The 26487-nt window shown below is 37.7% G+C and overlaps 1 pseudogene; it reads left to right on the top strand.

Annotated features, from left to right (window-relative positions):
- The first annotated feature begins 25207 nt into the window (after positions 1-25207).
- Positions 25208-25548, top strand: LOC111156637 (annotated as a pseudogene).
- Positions 25549-26487: the final 939 nt, after the last annotated feature.

The raw sequence follows: 26487 nt of genomic DNA, 5'->3' as shown, positions 1-26487 counted from the left end.
AGGATGTAGAAATGTGAAATGCTGAGACTAATTCCTGGGTTTCTAGTTTAGGAGAAAAATGCATGTCTTGGATAGATGGTGATGCTCTTAACTGAAGTAGGTGGAGATGTATAACTGACCACTGGAAATATAAGCCCAAAGTTTTGAAGGGAAGTAGAAAAGTTATGAAAGAGGAACTAGTCAAGACTTTCTGTACTGCCCCCCATGAGGAGATTTATTCTTGTTACACTGGTGAACTTTTGGGAGAAAACCATCAAAATTGGTATCTACTTGGACTATATAGGATTTGTGTTAATCTAGTCAATATAGATCCCAAAGGATAAGGACTTAGAGGTGTGAGACCCAAAAAAGATACACTGTCCTGTGGAAACCAAATTAATTACTTCTTGAAACATAAGCTTATGTGTGTAGTAAGGTACTTAGGATATAAATAAGTGATTGCAAATAGTAATTCTATATGTAACAAAATACACTCTTCTGCGTTTCTCCACACAGTACAAAAGGTTTCCCCTTTTTCCATATATGCTTTTGCTTACTTAGGAAGTTGCCCAGTTGAAAAAGCAAGATAGAAGTTCTTTGACAAAAACCAAAATATCAGACAGTTCTGACATAACATACTTTATTATCACATGAGTAGCTGAAACAACTTGGATGTGACCAGACAAAGAAAAGAGGAATTATTTATATAGATAAAGAGCAAATACTGAAATTTATGCCATCAGTCATGTCTCAAAATTTATTCAAGTCAAAACAGGTAAAACAGGAAAAAAATTGATTTTTGAACTAATTATTCCAGACTCCTCCTACCACAGAATATCTCCAGTTTTCCCACCTAATGTCCCAAAGTCAAGAACTTTCATATATACTAAAAAAGCTAATTTCAATTTGCTCTCTGAAGCTATGATTATCACCTTTTCATTAGCACTTCTATGTTAGTGGTCTTCCTTTTGGTACACCAGAATCACTCTACCAGCTTGTTATCCTGGGGTCCAAGGGCAAGGAGTACATCAATGGAATCAGTACTCTCAGGCTTCCAGTTGAATCTGGCCAGAGGGAAGGAAGCACAAACAGAACACTAGAACAATGAGGTCTGTATATTTATTCCACTGGGTTTCCCCCTGAAAGGTCACATCTAGCTTCTGTTGTCTTCCTGGGAAATCACTACTACTCTTAAAGTAGCCTACTCTACATGACTCACTTTCATATTTTGATAACCTTTCCTTTTTCTTATTACTTTGGGTCTGCACATTGTAGCAGTTCTACAGTCCTAGATTCATACATATTTCTTCAGTTTTCTGTACCGTGGCCTGTACCCTTTCAATTGAACCCTTGCATGTGTGCGTTTTGGGGGGGGGAGTGTCATCAAAGTACCTTAATTAAAGGTTTTGTTATAATCTCTAGTGCTATTTCTGAAAGAACTACATGTTATGAGATGTGAACTAAAATTTCCATTGGTAAAAAATACTTTTTATTATGGCTCATTACTTAAATTAGCTATTTATGCTCCTTCTTTTTAATAGAATCACAGATTTTTACTTTGGACATCCGCTTTAGAGGTAATTCCAGTCTATCTTCTCTTTAACAAATAAGAAAATGATTTGTACAGGACATGTAATCAATGAACGACAGTGTTAGAGCTTAGACCCCTGTGTCATTCCTCTTTCGCCAATGTTCTTTACCCTTTAGCTGTCCCTCTTTTTTTTTTTTCCTCTCAGGCTTCTCCATTCACTTTGTCTAGAGAATAATCCTTGTCCTTCTTGCAGTGTGTGCTTCTGGTTCTTTGATGACTCAGATAGAAGTGGGAACCTGGGATTCTCACTAAAAACTTACAGTTTATCCATGTTTTCAGTCACATGCTTTCTCCTGCCTAAAAAAAAATTTTTTTTTTTTTTAGATTTTATTTATTTGTCAGAGAGAGAGGGAGAGAGAGCGAGCACAGGCAGACAGAATGGCAGGCAGAGGCAGAGGGAGAAGCAGGCTCCCCGCCGAGCAAGGAGCCCGATGCGGGACTCGATGCCAGGACGCCGGGATCATGACCCAAGCCGAAGGCAGCTGCCCAACCAACTGAGCCTTTTTTTTTTAGGGTGCCTGGGTGGCTCAGTGGGTTAAAGCCTCTGCCTTCAGCTCAGGTCATGATCTCAGGGTCCTGGGACAGAGCCTTGCATCAGGCTCTCTGCTCAGCAGGGAGCCTGCTTCCTCCTCTCTCTCTCTTTGCCTGCCCCTCTGCCTACTTGTGATTTCTGTCTGTCCAAGAAATAAATAAAATCTTCAAAAAAAATTTTTTTTAATATTTTAAGTAATCTCTACACCCAACATGGGGCTCAAACTCACAACACTGAGATCACGAATCACATGCTCTACCAACTGAGCCAGCCAGGCACCCCTCCTGTCTTTTAGAATTAGCCCTCCTCTCTAAGGGTCTTTGGATCAATTCAGCTCAGATTTCCCCCACTGGAGGCAGGTAAGGCTCTATTTTCTAGTGATGGGGTCAATTCTAGTTACAGCTTGCTCTGTGAAACAAATTTTAGAAGTTTAAAATAACAACAGTGACCTTCCTGTCTTTCATATTTTCTGTAGCACAGGATTTCTGAATTGGCTCAGTTGGAAAACCTGAGTTCTGGCTCAGAATTTATTATGCTATTGTAATCAGATGCAGCTAAAACTGGAAGAATGGAGGCTAGAGCAATTGGAAACTATCTAGGTATCTCTCGCTAGGAAGTCTCAGGACTTCTCCATGGACTTCTCTCTGTGGGGCAGTTTGGTCTTTCTCACAACATGGCTGCCTCAGAATAGTCAAGCTTCCTACATGGTAGTTGAAAACTTCAAGTGTGAGAACTCCAGTGAACATCACTGGAGGTGCATCACTTTTTATGACTTTGTTTGAAAGACATATAGCATCACCTGTACCATACTCTTCTGGCCAAAACATTTATAAAAGCCCATTCAGTTTCAGGAGGAGGGGATACATACCCCATCTCCTGATGGGAGGGGTGTCAAAAGATATGGGATGGAAGATATTGTTGCAGCCATTTTAGGAAAACAAACTTACATAACTTCTCCACTAATTTTTTCCATCTTTCTTTTTTTGTATAACCAGAGTTTTTAAATTATGAAATACATCAGTCATATAAAAAAGTATAGAGAATAATATAATAAATACTTTGGCATTCACCAACATGCTTTAGAAATAAAGCATTTCAAGTATTTAAAATCCCTCTCTGCTTATATTCTCTCTTTTCTAGAAATTATCTTGAATTGAATATTTATTATTGTCATGCCTGTCTTTATACTTTTAATACATGTATCTCTAAAAAATATTAAATTTGAGGTCTTTTTACAGTTTATATAACATGATTCTTTGTAATATTGAAACATGTTTTAACTCAATATTATTTTTCTGAGATTTATTTGCATTAATGTATAGACTCTAGTGCAAACTGTATTAAAGATTCAGATGGGAATATGTTAAGCTGAACAGATGATATCTTGCAATTTTTCATCCTACACTTTTAATACAGAAGTGGCTACTTAATATGTAAATGAATGGTGTGCCTGTGTTCTGATAAGACTTTATGAAAATACATGGCAGGGTGCACAATTGCTGACCGCAGATCTAATATAAAAATTATAACACTACAGATATCTCATGTTCCCTAAAAGTTGCTTTAGGTTATAACGCATCCCCAATCTATCCTTATCATATTCCTTTACCTTAAGAAATTTTTAGCAACACTGACGTAGGAGTGAAACTGGCAGATTTACTAAATTTTGATTTGTGGAAAGCGTCATTGAACTCTAGTTTTCACCTTTTATTCTTGATGGTAAAAGTCAGTAAACCCCTATAATTAGACCCCTGTAGCCACCCTCTTTTAAACTTGGCCAAGCTCTTTCTTACCATGCCTCTCTGCCTAGAAAATTTCAACTCCTTTGTCATGATTTCCCTCAAATGCCACTTCATCCAGGCTGACTTTCCTGATACTCCCCAGCTGAAGAAAATGCTTCACCTGCATTATCAAACTTAGTTCATGTCTCTACTCTAATATTTAACTCAGAGCTGTAATTTGTTTGCATGACTGTCTTTCCACTATTAAATTTTTGATTCCCTAGAGGACGGGGACTTAGTCTATTTATCTTTGTTTCCAACACAAAAATCAGTGCTTGGTACCTAGATATACTTAATAAGTGGTTGTTGAAGGATGGAAGGGAGGGAGAGAGGAACCAGAGTCTATTCAGATGTCTAGTTGGATCAAGAAAAAAATTTGCATAATCTTCAGCCCTCTGAAGGTAGAGATACCACTTTCTTTACCATTCCATTCCACCTCACCCTAGAGCATTTCTTCAGGCCCTCCTACCTCTTCTTTGCAGGGAGGTAGTTATACAGATAATTATAATTTTTGTGTGGAAAAAACTTTACATTTTCTTATGATCTAAATTTCCAGCTTCTAAGAGATTGAATGCCTTTAAAACTAACAGCTCTTTATGAAGAAGGATAAGAAAATTGAGGTAATAAAAAATAGATTTTTGTCTAGTACAGAGAAAAAGATAGATTGTTTCAATCTCACTAATATAATTAGTTTGCTGTGAGGATTACTGCCTGTGAAGAAGGAAAGGTTATTAACATAAATACATTCTATAGAAAGGTGTCCCCCCCCCATTTTCCAATTGAAAACACATGTTGACATTATTTTGCTGATTTGCATGAGCAAGCAATCCTTTATAACTGATCTATATCCGTTTAGTAATTGGTTTGTTTAATGAAGGTTTAATGAAAGTGTGTAGCATGATGGAAATATGGGCTCTAGAATTGGAAAGACCTCAATTTGACTCTGCAGTCTGCTAATTGCCTGTCACAGCATTGGGCAACTTGCTTAATTTCTCCAAACCTTGATTTCTTTTTCTTTCTTTTTTAAGATTTTATTTATTTATTTGAGAGAGAGAGAGAGAGAGAGAGAGAGCATACAAGCAGGGGCAAAGGGCAGGAGAGAGAGAAGCAGACTCCCCACTGAGCAGGGGCTAGATCCCAGGACCCTGAGGTCATGATCTGAGCTGAAGGCAGCTGCTTAACTGACTGAGCCACCAGGCACCCCATCCAAGCCTTGATCTGTATCTGATATAGAGTACCACAAGAACCAAATGAGGCAAACTCTTCTTTGCACAGGCACTTGATAATGGTTACTTTCTTCTGTTTTTGTCACAATATCTGAGTGCATTCTGTCAAAAGAATTTATTCTGGTTTTCAAATGATTCTTTTGGTGATTGGAGACAATAAAGAATGTGGAATGGAAAGCTGTGTTGTCATTTTTAGTCCATTTGGGTTTATGAGCTTGAAAAAGCTCTTTCTGATAAGGTTCCAGTCAGCTTAAGATGGAGATGAATTATGAAGTGCTAACTTCTGCTTGGCAAATTGGCATATATCTAAATTATTTTTGTGTTTAGTTAGTTCGACAAGCGAATCATAATATTTATAAGGCACTTTAAGAAGCTTTCTATCCTCTTATGAAATCCCAAAGGATTTTCAAACTTAGAAAGATCTACTATTTAACTTCTCTCTGAATTATCTAAAAATTATCTAAAAAATAATTCTGTAAAGACAAAAGAAAAAACGTCACAATACAATTACACAAATATTTATGGTGATATAATAGTCCCATTTTCTCATTTTCTTCCTAGTATTTAAAATGATATTTACACTGTGCAAATAAACCAAATATATCTGTGTACTCCCTATAAAACTGTACTATTAAAATTGCATTTTATAAAGTTTCCATACAGTGAGGAAGTTTTGTTATCCCTTTTAGGTCGTTGAAAGATAATTTTTAGAGGATATTTAGCCTACATATTTTCCTTATAAACTACCATGGAGATTTTTTATCATGAACATTAATATAATTTATAAACCTCACAAAATTTTAGCAAAAGACTAGGAGTTAGCTGGGACTGCTTTGAGCAAATCATAGTTTTTCTTGGCTATTGATTATCTATCTCTAAAATAGTAATGAGCAGGAAAAGTAGTATTGGGTTAGAATAAACCACTAGTGATTAGCTGGTAAGGAGGCTGATAGCTTAAGCTTTACTCTGGAGTCAATTCTGTGAGGCAAATCTCAGTTTTCTCAACTGTTATCTATTATTTACCTAATAGATTTACGGTAAGAATAAATGAGATATCGTATGTATGTACTTAACATACCATTCAGTGAATGTTGAGTACCATTGTTAGTAGCAGCAACTATCGGCAGACTCAGAAGCAACTTGTGTTGGAGTTTTTCATGATAATTAAGAATTTTTTTCATCAGGTACTTATGATATACTTCCTGTATTTGTTAGATTTTGCTGCATAACAAACCACCTAATATGGCTTAAAACAACAGCCACTTACTTAATTCATTATTCTATGGGTTAAAAATTTGGACTAGGCTCAACTGAGTGGTCTAGGATGGTCTCACCTGAAATGATCTGTTACTGAACCATATGGGTCTAGCCTGTGCTTATTCACATGATAGATATGCAGGGTTCTAAGAAAGCCAGTGGAAACCTCCAAGCCCTCTTGAGGTCTAGGCGTAGAATTGGCACAATGTCAATTCATCAGATTTTATTGAACAAATCAAGTACACAGCCAGCCCAAATCCAAGGAGAGGGAGAATTGACTCTCCCTCTTGATAGGAGGAACTGCAAAGACTCATTGTCAAGGGGTAGGGAGGGAAATAATTATGGCCCTCCATAACTATTTATATAATATATAAATATATTTTATATTTTAATAAATATAAATATATAATCAATATATAATGAATACAAAATTCTTAATTATAATTATAAATTATGTATAACCATATAAAATTAATATACAATAAATAATAAAATATATAAAATTTTTAATTTTTAATACTTTTATATATAATTATATAAATGATTATATATTAATAATTACATGGTGATTATATATAAATATTATGATAATTATATATGATTATATATAAATGTATAATCTAAATGTATTTAGATTAATTTTTTAATTAATCTAAAACACCATCTCCTATTAATCCTAGATGTAATAGATTATCCATTGGTAATCTTTTATAATATTGGTAAGCTTGTTTCTCCATTTCTCATAATCCACCAATCTCTCAATCTAACCACAGATTGCTACTATAAGTGTGTTTCATGTATTTGCTGGTTTGGGCTGAATTTTTTGTCACATGACCAGTTGGTGTTGCTAAACTTTGATCTACCTCAAATTTATGGTCCAGTATCATTTTATCTAATCCCGGCTAGGGCAAATTATATACTTTCTTGAGTAACCCCTCAGAATATATCATGGTACAATCTGAAAGAGGTTAGGAATTATTGTTTTGTTTTATGTCCATAACAGTAAAAATGTTTTTTTTAAAAAGATTTTTATTTATTTATTTGACAGAGAGAGATCACAAGTAGGCAGAGAGGCAGGCAGAGAGAGAGGAAGGGAAGCAGGCTCCCTGCTGAGCAGAGAGCCCGATGCGGGGCTTGATCCCAGGATCCCAGGATCATGACCTGAGCCGAAGGCAGAGGCTTAACCCACTGAGCCACCCAGGCGCCCCAACAGTAAAAATGTTTTCAAGAATATCACAGCAATGTTTAGTTTCTTAAAACTTACCACAAGTCTCAAGAGAATAGACTGAAGACAAAGACTGACGATGTTGAATGTTAGAAAGAATAAAGAGCAACTGGGAGTTTCGTACCTTACAGAATGGGAACAAAGATTGATTCAATCAAATTTGAAACCTGGGCAGTTTCTACATATCTATCCTAGGAGCAATTCTACTCACAGTTATATATGCAATAGAAATTAATGCATATGTTCAATAAAATATATATAAGAATGTTTGTAGTAGCTTTATTATAATAGCTCCAAGTTGGAAACCACCTAAATATAAATAGGAGAATGAGTGAACTAATTGTAGTATATTTATACCATGGATTACTACACAGCAATAAAAAAGAATGGGCTACAAATATATGCCTCAACATGAATGAATCTCAGAATCATTATGTTGAGTAAATGAAGCCAGGCACAAAAAACATATATTGTATGATTTCTTATATAAAGTTCAAGAAAATGAATTTAATCCATAGTGTTAGAAGTCAAAACTTTGGAGGATGAAGGAATTGGCGGTGTTGACCAAGAGAGTACAAGAGAAACTTCTGGATGATAGTAATATTCTAGTTATGATCTGGATGGTGGTCACAGGAGAGTTTATATATGGAAAATTTTACTTATGAGGTGTTCATTTTATGTATATTGAATGTTTATATGTACTTACACTCACACAGTTATATTGATAAGCTTCTTAGAAAAAGTGGACTTTTTATTTCTATCTGTGGGTAATATAAATGAAAATATAAATCCTAGCTTTAGCATTGATCTGTATAGAGAAATTAACCTTCCACACTTCTCCCTCCTTTTTCAGAGATTAATTAGGGAGAAAGTCCAGTATAAGAATTTGATCTGGTCAAAGATAAAGAAAAATGAAATTTAAAAGCTTCTGCAGGTTCTGCAATTAAGGATAATTTTTAAAAAGATTTTATTTATTTATTTGACAGACAGAAATCACAAGCAGGCAGAGAGTCAGGCAGGGGGGTGGTGGGGAAAGCAGGCTCCCCGCTAAGCAGAGAGCCTGAAGGACTCAGGGCTCAATCCCAGGACTGTGAGATCATGACCTGAGCTGAAGGCAGAGGCTTACCACTGAGCCACCCAGGCACCCCTGCGATTAAGGATCTTAGATGAGAGTGGTTGGTTGTTCTATATTTTGGGGAAAGGTATGATAGTGTGTGTACATGCATGTGTATAAATACACACGCATGTGTGTGACCATGTGTGCATATGCTGGGTACACACATTGCGCCCGTGACTGTGTACGTATGTGCATTTTGTTTTCTACTGGATTCCCGTTGGAGGAGCTTGGAGGCATAGCTTTCCTCTAAAATATCAAAGGTTTCATGAAAGGGTGCATGCTTTGAGTTAAGTCCCAAAATTTTGCCGAAGATCCTAAGTACTATTATCCTAGATTTAACAATGCAGACTTGGAGAAATGTTTAACCTCAAGTGAATAGCTCTAGGTGAAAGTGAGCACAAGGCAAGAGCCTAGGACTAGTATATCACTCCTGTGTTAGGGAGTATGATATTTATAAAGTAGTATTAGAATCTCGTTGGTAAAAGGAGAGGCGCTCTGGGGCGAAGTGACCTTTGAAGGAGGGTGAAGCAAGTCTAGGAACTATGCTACTCCCTCAAAAGAAACCTTATTTCTGTTCTTTGGACCTATAGCATCCAGTTCTTTGTTTTTTTCCTACATTTTCTCTCAATTCTTCAGAAAAACGTAGTACCTATTCTGCTGCCTTATGTTGGTGGTGTCGGGACAGTAGGCAGGGAATTAAGAGACAAAGCAGTAAATGGAAGAGCAGCCTTTCCATCTCACCTCTCCCTGAGACTAATGTAACTGGAACCATAAGGTATAGAGAGGGAGGGCAGTGATCTTAGAATTCATGAGGCCACCAGGAATGAAATGAACAAAACCCCACGTGACAATAGAGAAGCTGCTGCAACATGGACAAATGCAGGAGGGGATGGGAGACCACCCCGCTAAAGTAAGGCAGGGATGGGAAATGGGGGTAAGAATGAGCAGACATTTGGCTCACAGTATGGTTTAGGATCTTTGATAAAGAATATTGGAATAACATGTGAATGAGATATTCATATGTCCTATTGTGACCTGTCTGTCCAAAAGAGACCTATTGGATTTTTTACAATGTGTTGAAATACCCCATATGTACAATTTAGAAGGCCAAAATAGGTGTGCCTGGGTGCCTTCATAGGTTAAGTGTCTGCCTTTGGCTCAGGTCAAACCCCCTGCATCGGGCTCCCTGCCCAGTGGGGAGTCTGCTTCTCCCTCTGCCCCTCTCCCTCTGTCTCACTCCCTTTCTGTCTGCCCCTCTCCCTTTCCCTCTGTCCCTATCTCCGTCTACCCCTCCCCCTACTCATGCTCTCTCTCTCACTCTCAAATAAATAAATACAATCTTTAAGAAAAAAAAAAGCCAAAAATACATTTGTATTTAGCTTCCTGATATGTAAGTATGGGAACAAATTGAAACGAGATACAAATTTTAAAATAATAAGTAATACTTAAAATATATTCTTTGAGGATTTCAATTATTTTGAATTATTCATAGATCAGTGGGAAAAAATCATGGATTTGAAATGAATGTAGTTGAAATTGTGTGTATCTTCAGCAGTTTTATCCAAAGTCAGCAGAGAGGCTAACTACTTTTTAATTGTCAAAAATGTCAAAGAAACCTAAGGAGAGTAAATGTAATTGAGGCAAGGACATGCACTTGTCAGATTTTGTATTCGGCAACTTCAACAAAGCAACTCTTAAAATATTACAAGAAAAATTTTATATGTCCCATGGTCGTGGAATGTAAGTAGAAATAGAATATATGCCTCTGAATGTCTCCTTTGAATCAGAAAGTCTAATCAGACTAATACTAGAAGTAGTATGATTTCCCCGTATCTTTTCAGGACTCAGTCCCAGTCCATATATAGTGATTAAGATGGTAACTCTGAATGTGGTCCAGTTTTGGAGCAGTCAATTTAACCATGCTGTAGTCAGTCATTAAAGCATCCAAACCCGCATGGTCATTTTATTTGCAGTTGTGTATAGAACTAGTCTATTATTTTCTCTTAAATTATTTGCAAGATTCCTAAAGTGTTTTTTTTTTTTTTCTGTTCTCATTGGTAGGCATTTATTTGTGGCTTAAAAATACTTGGTGAATATTTCAGATATTTTATTAGTTCGCTAGGGTTTCCATAACAAAGTACCACAAACTGTTTACTTGGTGGCTTAAACAACAGAAATTTATTTTCTCAGTTTGTTGGCTCGAAGTCCAAGATCAAGGTGTCAGCAGGTTTCATTTCTCCTGAGGCCTCTCTTCATGGCTTGCAGATGGCCACCTAGTTGTTTTTTTTATTCACATGGTCTTTTTTTCTGTGCATGATCTTTCCTGGTGTCTTTCCCTCTTAGAAGAATATCAGTCATAATGAATTAGGGTCCCATCCATAAGACCTTTTTACCTTAATTACTTCTTTAATTAAGGCCCTATCTCCAAATACAATCATATGGGGGCTAGGACTTCAACATTTAAATCTGTGGGGACAGGGACACAATTCAGTTCATGGGAGATGGCCATACTCATGAACTTGAAATTCTATCATCACCCAGTTTTGTTTTAAGATTACAACTTACTGGTAATTGTAAATAGCATAATACCCTAAGTAAAGGAAGAATTGCTATTGGAAAAACCCTTGAAACTAATTTAGGGATTTTAAAATTTACTTCAGGCAGGTAGAGCCTCAGATCGTTAAGAGCTAAATGATTATAACCACATGTTGAATATTAATCTTAGAAAATTCAGTTATCTAAGTGGAGTCAAGATGGCGGAGAAGTAGCAGGCTGAGACTACTTCAGGTAGCGGGAGATCAGCTAGATAGCTTATCTAAAGATTGCAAACACCTACAAATCCAACGGGAGATCGAAGAGAAGAAGAACAGCAACTCTAGAAACAGAAAATCAACCACTTTCTGAAAGGTAGGACTGGCGGAGAAGTGAATCCAAAGCGACGGGAAGATAGACCGCAGGGGGAGGGGCCGGCTCCCGGCAAGCGGCGGAGCAACGGAGCACAAAATCGGGACTTTTAAAAGTCTTTTCCGCTGAGGGACATCGCTCCAGAGGCTTAACCGGGGTGAAGCCCACGCAGGGTCAGCGTGGCCTCAGGTCCCGCAGGGTCACAGAAGGATAGGGGGTGTCTGAGTGTCGCAGAGCTTACAGGTATTAGAACAGGGAAGCCGGCTACAGAGACAGAGCCGAGGAGTAAGCTCTAAGCTCGGGGTTACCTTGAACCGGTCGCAGGCTCGGTCAGCTCAGAGCGCGGCTGGAGGCAGGGTGACGGGAGTAAATCGGCGCTGTTCTCTGAGGGTGCACTGAGGAGTGGGGCCCCGGGCTCTTGGCTCCTCCGGGCCGGAGACCGGGAGGCCGCCATCTTCATTCCCGCCCTCCGGAACTCTACGGAAAGCGCTCAGGGAACAAAAGCTCCCGAAAGCAAACCCGAGCGGATTACTCAGCCTGGCCCCTGGTAAGGGCGGTGCAACTCCGCCCGGGGCAAAGACACTTGAGAATCACTACAACAGGCCCCTCCCCCAGAAGATCAACAAGAAACCCAGCCAGGACCAAGTTCAACTACCAAGGAGTGCAGTTTCAATACCAAGGAGAGCAGCGGAATTCCAAAGGAGGAGAAAGCAAAGCACGGAACTCATGGCTTTCTCCCCATGATTCTTTAGCCTTGCAGTTAATTTAATTTTTTTTCTTTTTCAATTTATTTTTCTTCTTCTGCTAAATTTTTTTAACTTTTACCCTTTCCTTTTTTAACGTTTTTTAACTAGTTTATCTAATATATATATTCTTTTTTTCCTTTTTATATTTTTTCTTTATTGGTTTTCTTTTTTTAATTGTTTCTTTTTTTTTCTTTTTCTTTTTCTTTTTTTTCTTCTTTCTGAACCTCTTTTTATCCCCTTTCTCCCCCCTCACGATTTGGGATCTCTTCTGATTTGGCTAAAGCATATTTTCCTAGGGTTGTTGCCACCCTTTTAGTATTTCACTTGCTCCTTCATCTGCTCTTATCTGGACAAAATGACAAGGCGGAAAAATTCACCACAAAAAAAAGAACAAGAGGCAGTACCAAAGGCTAGGGACCTAATCAATACAGACATTGGTAATATGTCAGATCTAGAATTCAGAATGACGATTCTCAAGGTTCTAGCCAGGCTCGAAAAAGGCATGGAAGATATTAGAGAAACCCTCTCCGGAGAGATAAAAACCCTTTCTGGAGAAATAAAAGAACTAAAATCTAACCAAGTTGAAATCAAAAAAGCTATTAATGAGGTGCAATCAAAAATGGAGGCTCTCACTGCTAGGATAAATGAGGCAGAAGAAAGAATTAGTGATATAGAAGACCAAATGACAGAGAATAAAGAAGCTGAGCAAAAGAGGGACAAACAGCTACTGGACCATGAGGGGAGAATTCGAGAGATAAGTGACACCATAAGACGAAACAACATTAGAATAATTGGGATTCCAGAAGAAGAGGAAACAGAGAGGGGAGCAGAAGGTATATTGGAGAGAATTATTGGAGAGAATTTCCCCAATATGGCAAAGGGAACAAGCATCAAAATCCAGGAGGTTCAGAGAACCCCCCCCTCAAGATCAATAAGAATAGGTCCACACCCCGTCACCTAATAGTAAAATTTACAAGTCTTAGTGACAAAGAGAAGATCCTGAAAGCAGCCCGGGAAAAGAAGTCTGTAACGTACAATGGTAAAAATGTTAGATTGGCAGCAGACTTATCCACAGAGACCTGGCAGGCCAGAAAGAGCTGGCATGATATATTCAGAGTACTAAACGAGAAAAACATGCAGCCAAGAATACTATATCCAGCTAGGCTATCATTGAAAATAGAAGGAGAGATTAAAAGCTTCCAGGACAAACAAAAACTGAAAGAATTTGCAAATACCAAACCAGCTCTACAGGAAATATTGAAAGGGGTCCTCTAAGCAAAGAGGACCCTAAAAGTAGTAGATCAGAAAGGAACAGAGACAATATACAATAACAGTCACCTTACAGGCAATACAATGGCACTAAATTCATATCTCTCAATACTTACCCTGAATGTGAATGGGCTAAATGCCCCAATCAAAAGACACAGGGTATCAGAATGGATAAAAAAACAAAACCCATCTATATGTTGCCTACAAGAAACTCATCTTAAACCTGAAGACACCTCCAGATTTAAAGTGAGGGGGTGGAAAAGAATTTACCATGCTAATGGACATCAGAAAAAAGCAGGAGTGGCAATCCTTATATCAGATCAATTAGATTTTAAGCCAAAGACTATAATAAGAGATGAGGAAGGACACTATATCATACTCAAAGGAACTGTCCAACAAGAAGATCTAACAATTTTAAATATCTATGCCCCTAACGTGGGAGCAGCCAACTATATAAACCAATTAATAACAAAATCAAAGAAACACATCAACAATAATACAATAATAGTAGGGGACTTTAACACTCCCCTCACTGAAATGGACAGATCATCCAAGCAAAAGATCAACAAGGAAATCAAGGCCTTAAATGACACACTGGACCAGATGGACATCACAGATATATTCAGAACATTTCATCCCAAAGCAACAGAATACACATTCTTCTCTAGTGCACATGGAACATTCTCCAGAATAGATCACATTCTTGGTCCTAAATCAGGTCTCAACCGTTATCAAAAGATTGGAATCATTCCCTGCATATTTTCAGACCACAATGCTCTGAAGCTAGAACTCAATCACAAGAGGAAATTTGGAAAGAACCCAAATACATGGAGACTAAACAGCATCCTTCTAAAGAATGAATGGGTCAACCAGGAAATTAAAGAAGAATTGAAAAAATTCATGGAAACAAATGATAATGAAAACACAACGGTTCAAAATCTGTGGGACACGACAAAGGCAGTCCTGAGAGGAAAATATATAGCGGTACAAGCCTTTCTCAAGAAACAAGAAAGGTCTCAGGTACACAACCTAACCCTACACCTAAAAGAGCTAGAGAAAGAACAAGAAAGAAAGCCTAAACCCAGCAGGAGAAGAGAAATCATAAAGATCAGAGCAGAAATCAATGAAATAGAAACCAAAAAAACAATAGAACAAATCAATGAAACTAGGAGCTGGTTCTTTGAAAGAATTAATAAGATCGATAAACCCCTGGCCAGACTTATCAAAAAGAAAAGAGAAAGGACCCAAATAAATAAAATCATGAATGAAAGAGGAGAGATCACAACTAACACCAAAGAAATACAGACAATTATAAGAACATACTATGAGCAACTCTACGCCAACAAATTTGACAATCTGGAAGAAATGGATGCATTCCTAGAGACATATAAACTACCACAACTGAACCAGGAAGAAATAGAAAGCCTGAACAGACCCATAACCAGTAAGGAGATTGAAACAGTCATCAAAAATCTCCAAACAAACAAAAGCCCAGGGCCAGACGGCTTCCCGGGGGAATTCTACCAAACATTTAAAGAAGAACTAATTCCTATTCTCCTGAAACTGTTCCAAAAAATAGAAATGGAAGGAAAACTTCCAAACTCATTTTATGAGGCCAGCATCACCTTGATCCCCAAACCAGACAAGGATCCCATCAAAAAAGAGAACTACAGACCAATATCCTTGATGAACACAGATGCAAAAATTCTCACCAAAATACTAGCCAATAGGATTCAACAGTACATTAAAAGGATTATTCACCACGACCAAGTGGGATTTATTCCAGGGCTGCAAGGTTGGTTCAACATCCGCAAATCAATCAATGTGATACAACACATCAATAAAAGAAAGAACAAGAACCATATGATACTCTCCATAGATGCTGAAAAAGCATTTGACAAAGTACAGCATCCCTTCCTGATCAAAATTCTTCAAAGTGTAGGGATAGAGGGCACATACCTCAATATTATCAAAGCCATCTATGAAAAACCCACTGCAAATATCATTCTCAATGGAGAAAAACTGAAAGCTTTTCCGCTAAGGTCGGGAACACGGCAGGGATGCCCGTTATCACCACTGCTATTCAACATAGTACTAGAAGTCCTAGCCTCAGCAATCAGACAACAAAAGGAAATTAAAGGCATCCAAATTGGCAAAGAAGAAGTCAAACTATCACTCTTCGCAGATGATATGATACTATATGTGGAAAACCCAAAAGACTCCACTCCAAAACTGCTAGAACTTGTACAGGAATTCAGTAAAGTGTCAGGATATAAAATCAATGCACAGAAATCAGTTGCATTTCTCTACACCAACAACAAGACAGAAGAAAGAGAAATTAAGGAGTCCATCCCATTTACAATTGCACCCAAAACTATAAGATACCTAGGAATAAATCTAACCAAAGAGACTAAGAATCTATACACAGAAAACTATAAAGTACTCATGAAAGAAATTGAGGAAGACACAAAGAAATGGAAAAATGTTCCATGCTCCTGGATTGGAAGAACAAATATTGTGAAAATGTCTATGCTACCTAAAGCAATCTACACATTTAATGCAATTCCTATCAAAGTACCATCCATTTTTTTCAAAGAAATGGAACAAATAATCCTAAAATTTGTATGGAACCAGAAAAGACCTTGAATAGCCAAAGGAATATTGAAAAAGAAAGCCAAAGTTGGTTGCATCACAATTCCAGACTTCAAGCTCTATTACAAAGCTGTCACCATCAAGACAGCATGGTACTGGCACAAAAACAGACACATAGATCAATGGAACAGAATAGAGAGCCCAGAAATAGACCCTCAACTCTATGGTCAACTAATCTTCGACAAAGCAGGAAAGAATATCCAATGGAAAAAAGACAGCCTCTTCAACAAATGGAGTTGGGAAAATTGGACAGCCACATGCAGAAAAATGAAATTGGATCATTTCCTTACACCACACACGAAAATAGACTCAAAATGGATGAAGGATCTCAATGTGAGAAAGGAATCCATCAAAATCCTTGAGGAGAACACAGGCAGCAACCTCTTCGACCTCAACCGCAGCAACATCTTCCTAGGAACATCGCCAAAGGCAAGGGAAGCAAGGGCAAAAATGAACTATTGGGATTTTATCAAGATCAAAAGCTTTTGCACAGCAAAGGAAACAGTTAACAAAACCAAAAGACAACTGACAGAATGGGAGAAGATATTTGCAAATGACATATCGGATAAAGGGCTAGTGTCCAAAATCTATAAAGAACTTAGCAAACTCAACACCCAAAGAACAAATAATCCAATCAAGAAATGGGCAGAGGACATGAACAGACATTTCTGCAAAGAAGACATCCAGATGGCCAACAGACACATGAAAAAGTGCTCCATATCACTCGGCATCAGGGAAATACAAATCAAAACCACAATGAGATACCACCTCACACCAGTCAGAATGGCTAAAATTAACAAGTCAGGAAATGACAGATGCTGGCGAGGATGCGGAGAAAGAGGAACCCTCCTACACTGTTGGTGGGAATGCAAGCTGGTGCAACCACTCTGGAAAACAGCATGGAGGTTCCTCAAAATGTTGAAAATAGAACTACCCTATGACCCAGCAATTGCACTGCTGGGTATTTACCCTAAAGATACAAACGTAGTGATCCGAAGGGGCACGTGCATCCGAATGTTTATAGCAGCAATGTCTACAATAGCCAAACTATGGAAAGAACCTAGATGTCCATCAACAGATGAATGGATAAAGAAGATGTGGTATATATACACAATGGAATACTATGCAGCCATCAAAAGAAATGAAATCTTGCCATTTGCGACGACGTGGATGGAACTAGAGGGTATCATGCTTAGCGAAATAAGTCAATCGGAGAAAGACAACTATCATATGATCTCCCTGATATGAGGGAGAGGAGATGCAACATGGGGGCTTAAGGGGGTAGGAGAAGAGTAAATGAAACAAGATGGGATTGGGAGGGAGACAAACCATAAGTGACTCTTAATCTCACAAAACAAACTGAGGGTTAATGGGGGGAGGGGGGTTGGGGGGGTGGGATTATGGACATTGGGGAGGGTATGTGCTATGATGAGTGCTGTGAAGTGTGTAAACCTGGCGATTCACAGACCTGTACCCCTGGGGATAAAAATATATGTTTATAAAAAATAAAATTTAAAAAAAAAAAAAAAAGGTCTCAAGAAACTAACATCCAGCATAGTATCTGGCATATTGAAAATGTCCAACTAATACTGCTAAATAAATCAAGGAGTAAAGAAAAAAAAAATTCAGTTATCTAAGATGTTAGTAAATTCATTGGCAAATAAATAAGAACTGTGAGAAATAATACAATAATCTTTTTTAGTTTGCAGATTTAAGAAAATTCTAGATGAGCTTTTTTCAGAGCTTTTCCCTTTTTTAATCTTTTAATTTTTAATTCATTTTTTTTGTTAGGTTCAATTAGTCAACATATAGTACAGCATTAGTTTTTGATGTAGTGTTCAATTATTCATTAATTGTGTATAACACCCAGTGCACATCACAACACGTGCCCTCCTTAAAACCCATCACCCAGTCACCCCATCCCTCCACGCCCCTCCCTTCTGTAATCTTCAGTTTGTTTTCTGGAATCCAGAGTCTCTCCCGGTTTGTCTTCCTCTCTGATTTCTTCCCATTCAGTTTTCCCTCCCTTCCCACATGGTTCTCTGGGCTACTGCTTATATTACACATGTGAGTGAAACGATATAATTGTGTTTCTCTCATTGACTTATTTCACTTAGCATAATATCCTCCAATATTTTTCCCTTTAAAAAGAAAAAAGATTTATTTATTTATTTGAGAGGGAGTGAGTGGGGCAGCAGGGAGGGCCAGAGGAAGAGAATCCCTAAGCATAATTCCCACTAAGTGTGAAGCCTGTCCCAGAGCTCAATCTCATGACCCAAACATCATGCATGACCTGATCCAAAATCAAGAGTTAGCCACTTAACCAACTGAGCCACCCAGGTGGAAACCCCAGGGCTTTTTCCTTCTAATGAATCATGTTAAATCCTAAAATAGTCAAGGTAAAGAGCTTTGCTTTCTAAAGCTAAATATTTAAGATGCAACATTTCCCTTAAGAAAGCAAAGAACCCAAAAATGTAAATTAATAAGTTCTAAAAATATGTAGTGAGAAAAGAAAGAGCTTTGTGTGTATATAACCTAAAGAGATAGAAGTTATCTGTATGTTTTGTCTTAAGAATAGTTATTCCTTGGGGGGGCGCCTGGGTGGCTCAGTGGGTTAAAGCCTCTGTCTTCGGCTGGGGTCGTGATCCCAGGGTCCTGGGATCAAGCCCCGCATCGGGCTCTCTGCTCAGCACGGAGCCTGCTTCCCCCTCTCTCTCTGCCTGCCTCTCTGCCTACTTGTGATCTCTCTCTCTCTCTGTCAAATAAATAAATAAAATCTTAAAAAAAAAGAAAAAAAAAAGAAAAAAAAAGAATAGTTATTCCTTGGGGCACCTGGGTGGCTCAGTTGGTTAAGCCTTTGCCTTAGGCTCAGGTCATGATCCCAGCGTTCTGGAATCGAGTCCCACATCGGGCTCCTTGCTCAGCGGGAGCCTGCTTCTCCATCTGCCTCTGCCTGCCACTCTGTCTGCCTGTGCTCACTCTGACAAATAAATAAATAAAATCTTAAAAAAAAAAAAGAATAGTTATTCCTTTTAGAAAAAGAGGCAAGAGTACTGAGGTAAATAATTTTGAAAGATGATTGTTGTTCTGATTTGGCTTTCCTATTTTTTTTTAAGATTTTATTTATTTATTTGACAGAGAGAAAGAGATCACAAGTAGGCAAGCAGCAGGCAGAGAGAGAGAGAGGGAAGCAGGCTCCCCACTGAGCAGAGAGCTCCATCCCAGGACGCTGAGATCATAACCTGGGTGAAAGGCAGAGGCTTAACCCACTGAGCCACCCAGGTGCCCCTTGGCTTTCCTACTTTTAAAATAAATATGGTGTGGATACAAGTAAAGAAACCTGTGGTTTTTCTGCAGATCTGGAGTGGATCTTGTGTGTTGGCAAGTTTTGGTGTGCTTGTTCTCAGAGAAATTCTTCCTACACTGAAAATCTAAACCCTTAAAATATGATATTATGGTCACATAAAATTATAGTTATAAAGGACATTTTAAGTTACTTTTAAAATTAAAGTTAGAAAAATTTACAATCTGTTCCTTTTCTCAAACACTTGTAACCACAAGTTTTATTCACTGTAAATATCTTAATCTTCCTTGAAAGTCCAGGTAAGATGTTTTTGTTTAAGCTGCTTAGTGATGTTTTCTGAGAGAAAAGAATTGTTTATATAATGGTATGCCTAACTTTAATAATTTCTAGAATGGCATCTGAAAATAAAAAAGAAAGTCTTTTCCCTTTGACATTGGTAAGTAAATACCATTCAGTGATATAAAGCAGTGATAAGAATCTATTGCAATACCTACAGAAACCCCATTATGAGAAGTTGCTTTCTGAAGATTGTGGTACCTTGCTTGTTAGGAGAAAATTTAGAGAACATTTTTGTAATTTCTATTGACGTCCACAAAGATAAATATGGTTTTAAGTAGTCAAAGAATCAGAATTGGTGAATTTTAAAACAACAAAAATTATCTTTTGGAGCTTCAAACTTTTCCATTTGTCTTTTATTATCTTTAATACCTAGGTAATACATATACATTGTAGAAATTAGGGAAACTTACTTGAATTTCTTCTGTCTTCTAGAGAAAACCACTGTGGATTTTTAAAATATAAATACTCTAGACATTTTTCCATGTGTATGTGTATGTAACTTAGCACTTAACAGAATAAACTGAACGTTTCCTCATTACTCTATGTAGATTTTGGTATTTTTGATGGTTCTGCATAATATTCCATTGACTGGATAACATACTTAACAAAATCCCATTGATGGATATTTGGGAAGTTTCTAAGTTTTGCTAGTATAATCAATGCCTACGTGAACATATACATATGCACACACACATTTATATAGCTATATCTTTATATTTATATATCTATTCCTATCTATCTTTATGATAAGTGATAAATAGTATTTCTTTAGAATAAATTCCTAGATATGTATTTACTGGATGAAAGAGCTTGCATATTTTGACAGATAAAAGCCCTCTTAACCAAAGAAATAAAAACTGGTAAATGTCCTATTAATCAAAATAAGTGACTAAAGAGGGAAATCATAAAAATATGATATATGTATATATAAATGCACACATATATATGTATAAAATATATGTAAACATACACATATATCTTAAGCATTTTATTTTTACTTAAAAATATAAATGCATATTCATTCATTAATTTAGATGAAATTTTAAAATTTCTTTTTAGGACTAAGAAATTTATTGTTGTTGTTGTTGTTGTTGACAATGAGACCCATGATTAAATTCCACATAATCTTCTTGGATGAATGACATCTGCAATGAATTGTTTAGGCTTTTTAGTTTCCCTTTTTCTAAGGTGGAGCAAGAACTGAAAAAGTGTATACTCCTCCAATCTTTTGCTACTAATTTGGCATTTGTATGTGTGTGATCTGCCTTTAGAATCTATCCAAAGCATTCAAATTAGTTTTCCCTGAAACATATCTTTTTCTTTTCTTTTATGTAATACTGATTAAATAACATAATTATAAAACAAGTATAGTTGACATACATGTATTTTTTAAGAAACCAAACCACTGACTCTTGATAAACAAAAAACTCAAAATGTCAAGAGCAGATCAGAGAGTACTCTACTGGTATAAAGGACTCAATGGGTCCCGGCCAGCTATGTGTTTTATAGAATCAATAGAGTGTCAGTTTAATAATTTAGTTAATTCAGGGTTGGTTGAGAGAGTTTCTACTAAATTGCCTTTCAGGAAAGTACCGTTGACTTACCCTCTTCCAGCAGTATATGCAGTATATGAGAGTGTTTCCATCCACTCTGGCTCTCAAACTTTAGTGGTCATAAGAATAACTTGGACAGGGGTGCCTGGGTGGCTCAGTTTGTTAAGTGTCTGTCTTCAGCTCAGCTCATGATCCCAGGGTCCTAGGATTGAGCCCTTCATTGGGCTCCCTGATCAGTGGGGAGCCTGCTTTTTCTCCTGTACCCCTGCTTGTGCTTTCTCTCTGTGTCAAATAAATAAATAAAAATCTTTAAAAAAAAGTAAGAATCATTTAGACAACCTGTTAAAAATGCAGATTCTTGGGTGCCTGGGTGGCTCAGTTGGTTAGGCAACTGCCTTCGGCTCAGGTCATGATCCTGGAGTCCCAGGATCGAGTCCCGCATCGGGCTCCCAGCTCCATGGGGAGTCTGCTTCTCCCTTTGACCTTCTCCCCTCTCATGCTCTCTCTCTCTCTCTCTCTCTTTCTCTCTCTCATTCACTCTCTCTCTCTCAAATAAATAAATAAAATCTTTAAAAAAAATGCAGATTCTTGACACACCATTCTAATAGATTTTGATTTGGGGCAGGTCCCAAGAATCTGCAACATATCAACCAAAGTGATCATGTCAAAATATTTAATTGAAGGATGAGATTCAATGATTCTCATTAATCCACAGAGAGTCTTCTAACAAAATTTGATTAAGGTAACAATATTATCCATTTAGGTAATTTCACCTCTTTGATCCAACCTATTCATTCTAGAGAAATAACTTTCAGGAAAAGAATTCTCTTGGTCCATCCAGCTTTTCTATGACAGAGATTTTGACAATCTAAATATTCAGATTTATTTTTGAAAAATCAAAACTAGATATTTGAAAAGTCTAAATGCATCTTAGTAGTAGGGGGTAGATCCTCTAAAGCACACCATATAGGATTTTTCAGAGTTGGATTAGGATTCAGATGGAACTCAGCTTCTTTTTTTTTCTTTAATTTTTAAATTTGAGTATAGTTGACATACAATATTATATTAGTTTCAGGTATACAACATAGTGATTCAAATTCTCTGTATGTTATGCTGTGCTCATCATAAGTATAGCTGTCACCCAACACTGCTATTACAATATCATAGACTATATTCTCTATGCTGTCATTTATTCATTCCATAACTGGAAGACTGTATCTCCAACCTCTTCACCCAATTTGCTCATCACCCCATCCTCCCCCTCTCTGGCAACCATCAGTTTGTCCTCTGTATTTATATATCTGAGTCTGCTTTTTGTTTGTTTAGTCATTTGTTTTGTTTTTTAGATTCCATTTTTTAATGAATTCATATGACATTTGTATTTCTCAGTCTGACTTATTTCACTTAGCATAATACCCTCTAGGTCCATCCATATTGTCACAAATAGCATGATCTCATCCTTTTTCAGGACTGTGTAATACTTTGTTTCATATTTCATCTTCTTTATCCATTCACCTATCAATGGACACTTAGGTTTCGTCTATATCTTGCCTATTGTAAATAATGTTGCAATAAACATAGGGGTATGCATATCTTTTCAAATTATTGTTTTTGTTTTCTTTAGGTAAATACTCAGTAATGGAATTATTGGATCATATAGTACTTCTATTTTTAACTTTTTGAGGAACCCCCTACTGTTTTTCACAGTGACTGTGTCTATTTACACTCCCACCAATAGTGCATGAGTATTCTTTTTTCTCCATATCCTCTCCAACACTTGCTATTTCTTGTCTTTTTATTTTAGCCATATGACAAACGTGATAACTCAGATTCTTGCCTATATATTAAACAGCTTCATAGGGGCAATCTCACCTTAGTTTTTACCCAAGTCACTTTGCCATTAAATGGAATTTAAATAAACCTACAGCCAGGTAATGAAGGAATTTTTTTCTCTAAAAACCATGCCTTTAGTAAGCCAATGATACTAAAACTCGATTTTTTTTTATTTTTTTTATTTAAAATTTTTATTTATTAATTTTAAAATTCCAGTATCATTATAAAACCTGAATTTATAATAAGAAGTTAATGTCCATTATCACCTAAAACAACAGCAACAAAAAATATTGAAAATTTTTTTGACAATAGAAAACCACAGTTAATTTATTAATACTTTTAAATGTTTTTTTTTTAAAGATTTTATTTATTTATTTGTCAGAGAGAGAGAGAGAGAGAGAGAGAGAGAGAGAGACAGCGCGAGTGAGCACAGGCAGACAGAGCGGCAGGCAGAGGCAGAGGGAGAAGCAGGCTTCTCGCCAAGCTAGGAGCCTGATGTGGGACTCAATCCCAGGACACTGGGATCATGACCTGAGCCAAAGGCAGCCGCTTAACCAACTGAGCCACCCAGGCGTCCCAACACTTTTTAAATGTTTAGGGGCTTCATTAATCTTAACTAAATTACAGTATAGCTACCTAGTGTCTTGCAGAGAAGGGGGCCATGCAGGGATTTTTATCAGGTTTTTTTTTTTTTTTCAGGCTTGAGAGTTTGCAAAGAAAGATGATTTTCATACTGGAATAAATGTTTCTGAAATTTTCTTGCCAACTTAGGGCCCTAGGACACTGAGATCCTGAAGAGCCACAGCTGGCCTGATGGAGTCAATGGATATCAGGAAGAGATTGTCCAGAGGGTAAGGAAGAGTTGAAATTTGAAGAGGCTATCTGTGGCTCTAGGAAGCTGAAGCAGGAGTCTTATTTAAAGGTGCTTGAGCCTTTCATTTTTGAGTCATGCAGGAAGTATTAAAGTCTTCAGTTTGCTCAGAGAGGTGGGGGAGTAAATAAATATATGTGAGCATCAGGCTGAAAGTCCAGGGCTCCACTGATCCATTCAATCCCTCAGGTTCCATGGCTCTTGGTTGTTTATCAGAGTAACTCTAGGGCCTTGTCTGATCCAGCTGGAACCAGTGGATGTCCAGAGGGAATGAGGAAGTACGGGGCATTGATATTATATAGGCAAACATGACTAAAGAGAGATAGGAAACAAAGGAATCAGCAGATAAATTGCCCACCCTAACAGAAGATTTCAAGACAGAGTGGCTCCATATCGCCTTTTTCTAAGGGGTCCTGTGACACTGAGCAGTCTATTGCTATGACCAGTTTAGTAATTCATTATTGTGTTTGCCTTCTCTCCTTACCTGAATGAATTCTCTTTTATTTTTCACTCTTGCATTTCTGAGATTATATTCCCCAATAACACATTAACACAAAAGCTTTGCCTCAGGCTCTGTTTGTTTTTGTTTTTGTTTTTTAATTGAGGCTAAGAAAATGGATTCCAGGATAGCCCTAAAAAGAAAGCTGTCAGGATGGAATTTTGGAGTTGGGTTACCTAGACTAAGGGCAATAGAGACTCCACTTCTGGTGGTAAGTGGGAGGATAATGACCCCTGGCAGTGAAATCACAATGAAGTATTGCCTGTGGTTAGTTGGGCAGTGATGCAAGGTATAAGACAAGGCATTCTGAGATCATTATGTGGAAAATAATAATTATAAGACTTATAACATGGTGTGACTGCCTTTGATGGCAGTAGAAATCTTATATATAGAAAATGATACTTTCCTCAACTGCCACTAAGGTGCCCAGTCCTTCTGAGGAAGCTAAGTTGGCATTGGGGTCAGGCCCTTACTTTATCCAGCAACTAGCACTGAACCCGGCAGTGACCACTCAGCATTTGCCTGCATCATGGCCTCCATCTAGGAGCTCACCTGCGTCTCCTTGGCCCTCATTGTGCATGATGATGAAGTGACAGTTATGGAAGTTAAGATCAATGCCCTCATTAAAGCAGAAGGTGTAAATGTTGAACCTTTCTGGCCAGGCTTATTTGCAAAGGTCCAGGTCAATGTCAACATCAGAAGCCTCATATGCAATGTAGGGGCTGGTGGACCTGCCCCATCAGCTGGTACTACCCTAGCAGGAGGTCCTGCTCCACCACTGCTGCCCCAGCTTAGGAGAAGAAAGTAGAAGCAAAGAAAGAAGAATCGGAAGAGTCTGATGATGACATAGGCTTTGGTCTTTTTGATTAAACCTCTTCTGTAAACTGTTCAATAAATAGCTAAACTCTTGGGCACTTGGGTGGCTTTCTTGGTTAAGGATCTGCCTTTGGCTCAGGTCATGATCCCAGGGTCCTGCTTGGCAGGGAGTCTGCTTCTCCCATTGCCCTTCCCTCCACTTGTGCATACTGTCTCTCTCTCTTTCTTTCTCAAATAAATAAATAAATAGAATTAAAAAAATAGTTGAACTCTTAAGAAAAGGGGGGGCGTGCCTGGGTGGCTCAGTCAGTTGAGCACCAACTCTTGATTTTGGCTCAGGTCATGGGTTTGAGCCCTAAGTTGGGCTCTGTGCTGGGCATGGAGCCTGCTTAAGATTCTCTCCCTCTCCCCCTCTCCCCTCCCCACTCTCCCTCTCTCTAAAAAGAAAAGAAGAGAAAATTATATACTCAGGGAAGCTAATGGCATACTTAAGGGATCCTCTGAAAACCAGAGGTGTCAATGGCAGTCCAGTCTCAGGGTAGACTGGTTTGAAAATCAGATCCAGGTTCTATTTATAAGGACAGTAGAGATGTAATGGAAATTAAATTTGTAACTTCTATGTATATAAACTATATTAAAACCAGGACCCAGATGGGGAAGAGGGCACAAAAGATCTGTGATGAGGATATTTGAATGGATAAACCTAAAATACTGAACTAAAAAATTCCCTGGAATATTCCTGGGCCAGTGGAATCCTCTTGTTTTCTTTGCCAAAGGAAAACACCCTCCCTTTTCCTAGAATCTGTACAATGGCCTCACCCAAAGCTGGTGCTATTAAGATGATGCTTGTTATTTTAAAAACTGCCTCTACAACAACTCATTGCCTTTGGGCCAATAACCAGGATCATATTTTAGCACAGCCTGAGAGGAAAGGTACAGTTCCTGCTTAGGGAAGAAATAGATTACCTATTAAACAAATGGCAGAATCTAGCT

This window comes from Enhydra lutris, unplaced genomic scaffold (assembly GCF_002288905.1).
Source record: "Enhydra lutris kenyoni isolate GAN:26980312 unplaced genomic scaffold, ASM228890v2 scaffoldscaffold47, whole genome shotgun sequence".
Classification (NCBI taxonomy): Eukaryota; Metazoa; Chordata; class Mammalia; order Carnivora; family Mustelidae; genus Enhydra; species Enhydra lutris.
This window is presented reverse-complemented; position numbering and strand designations above follow the sequence as displayed.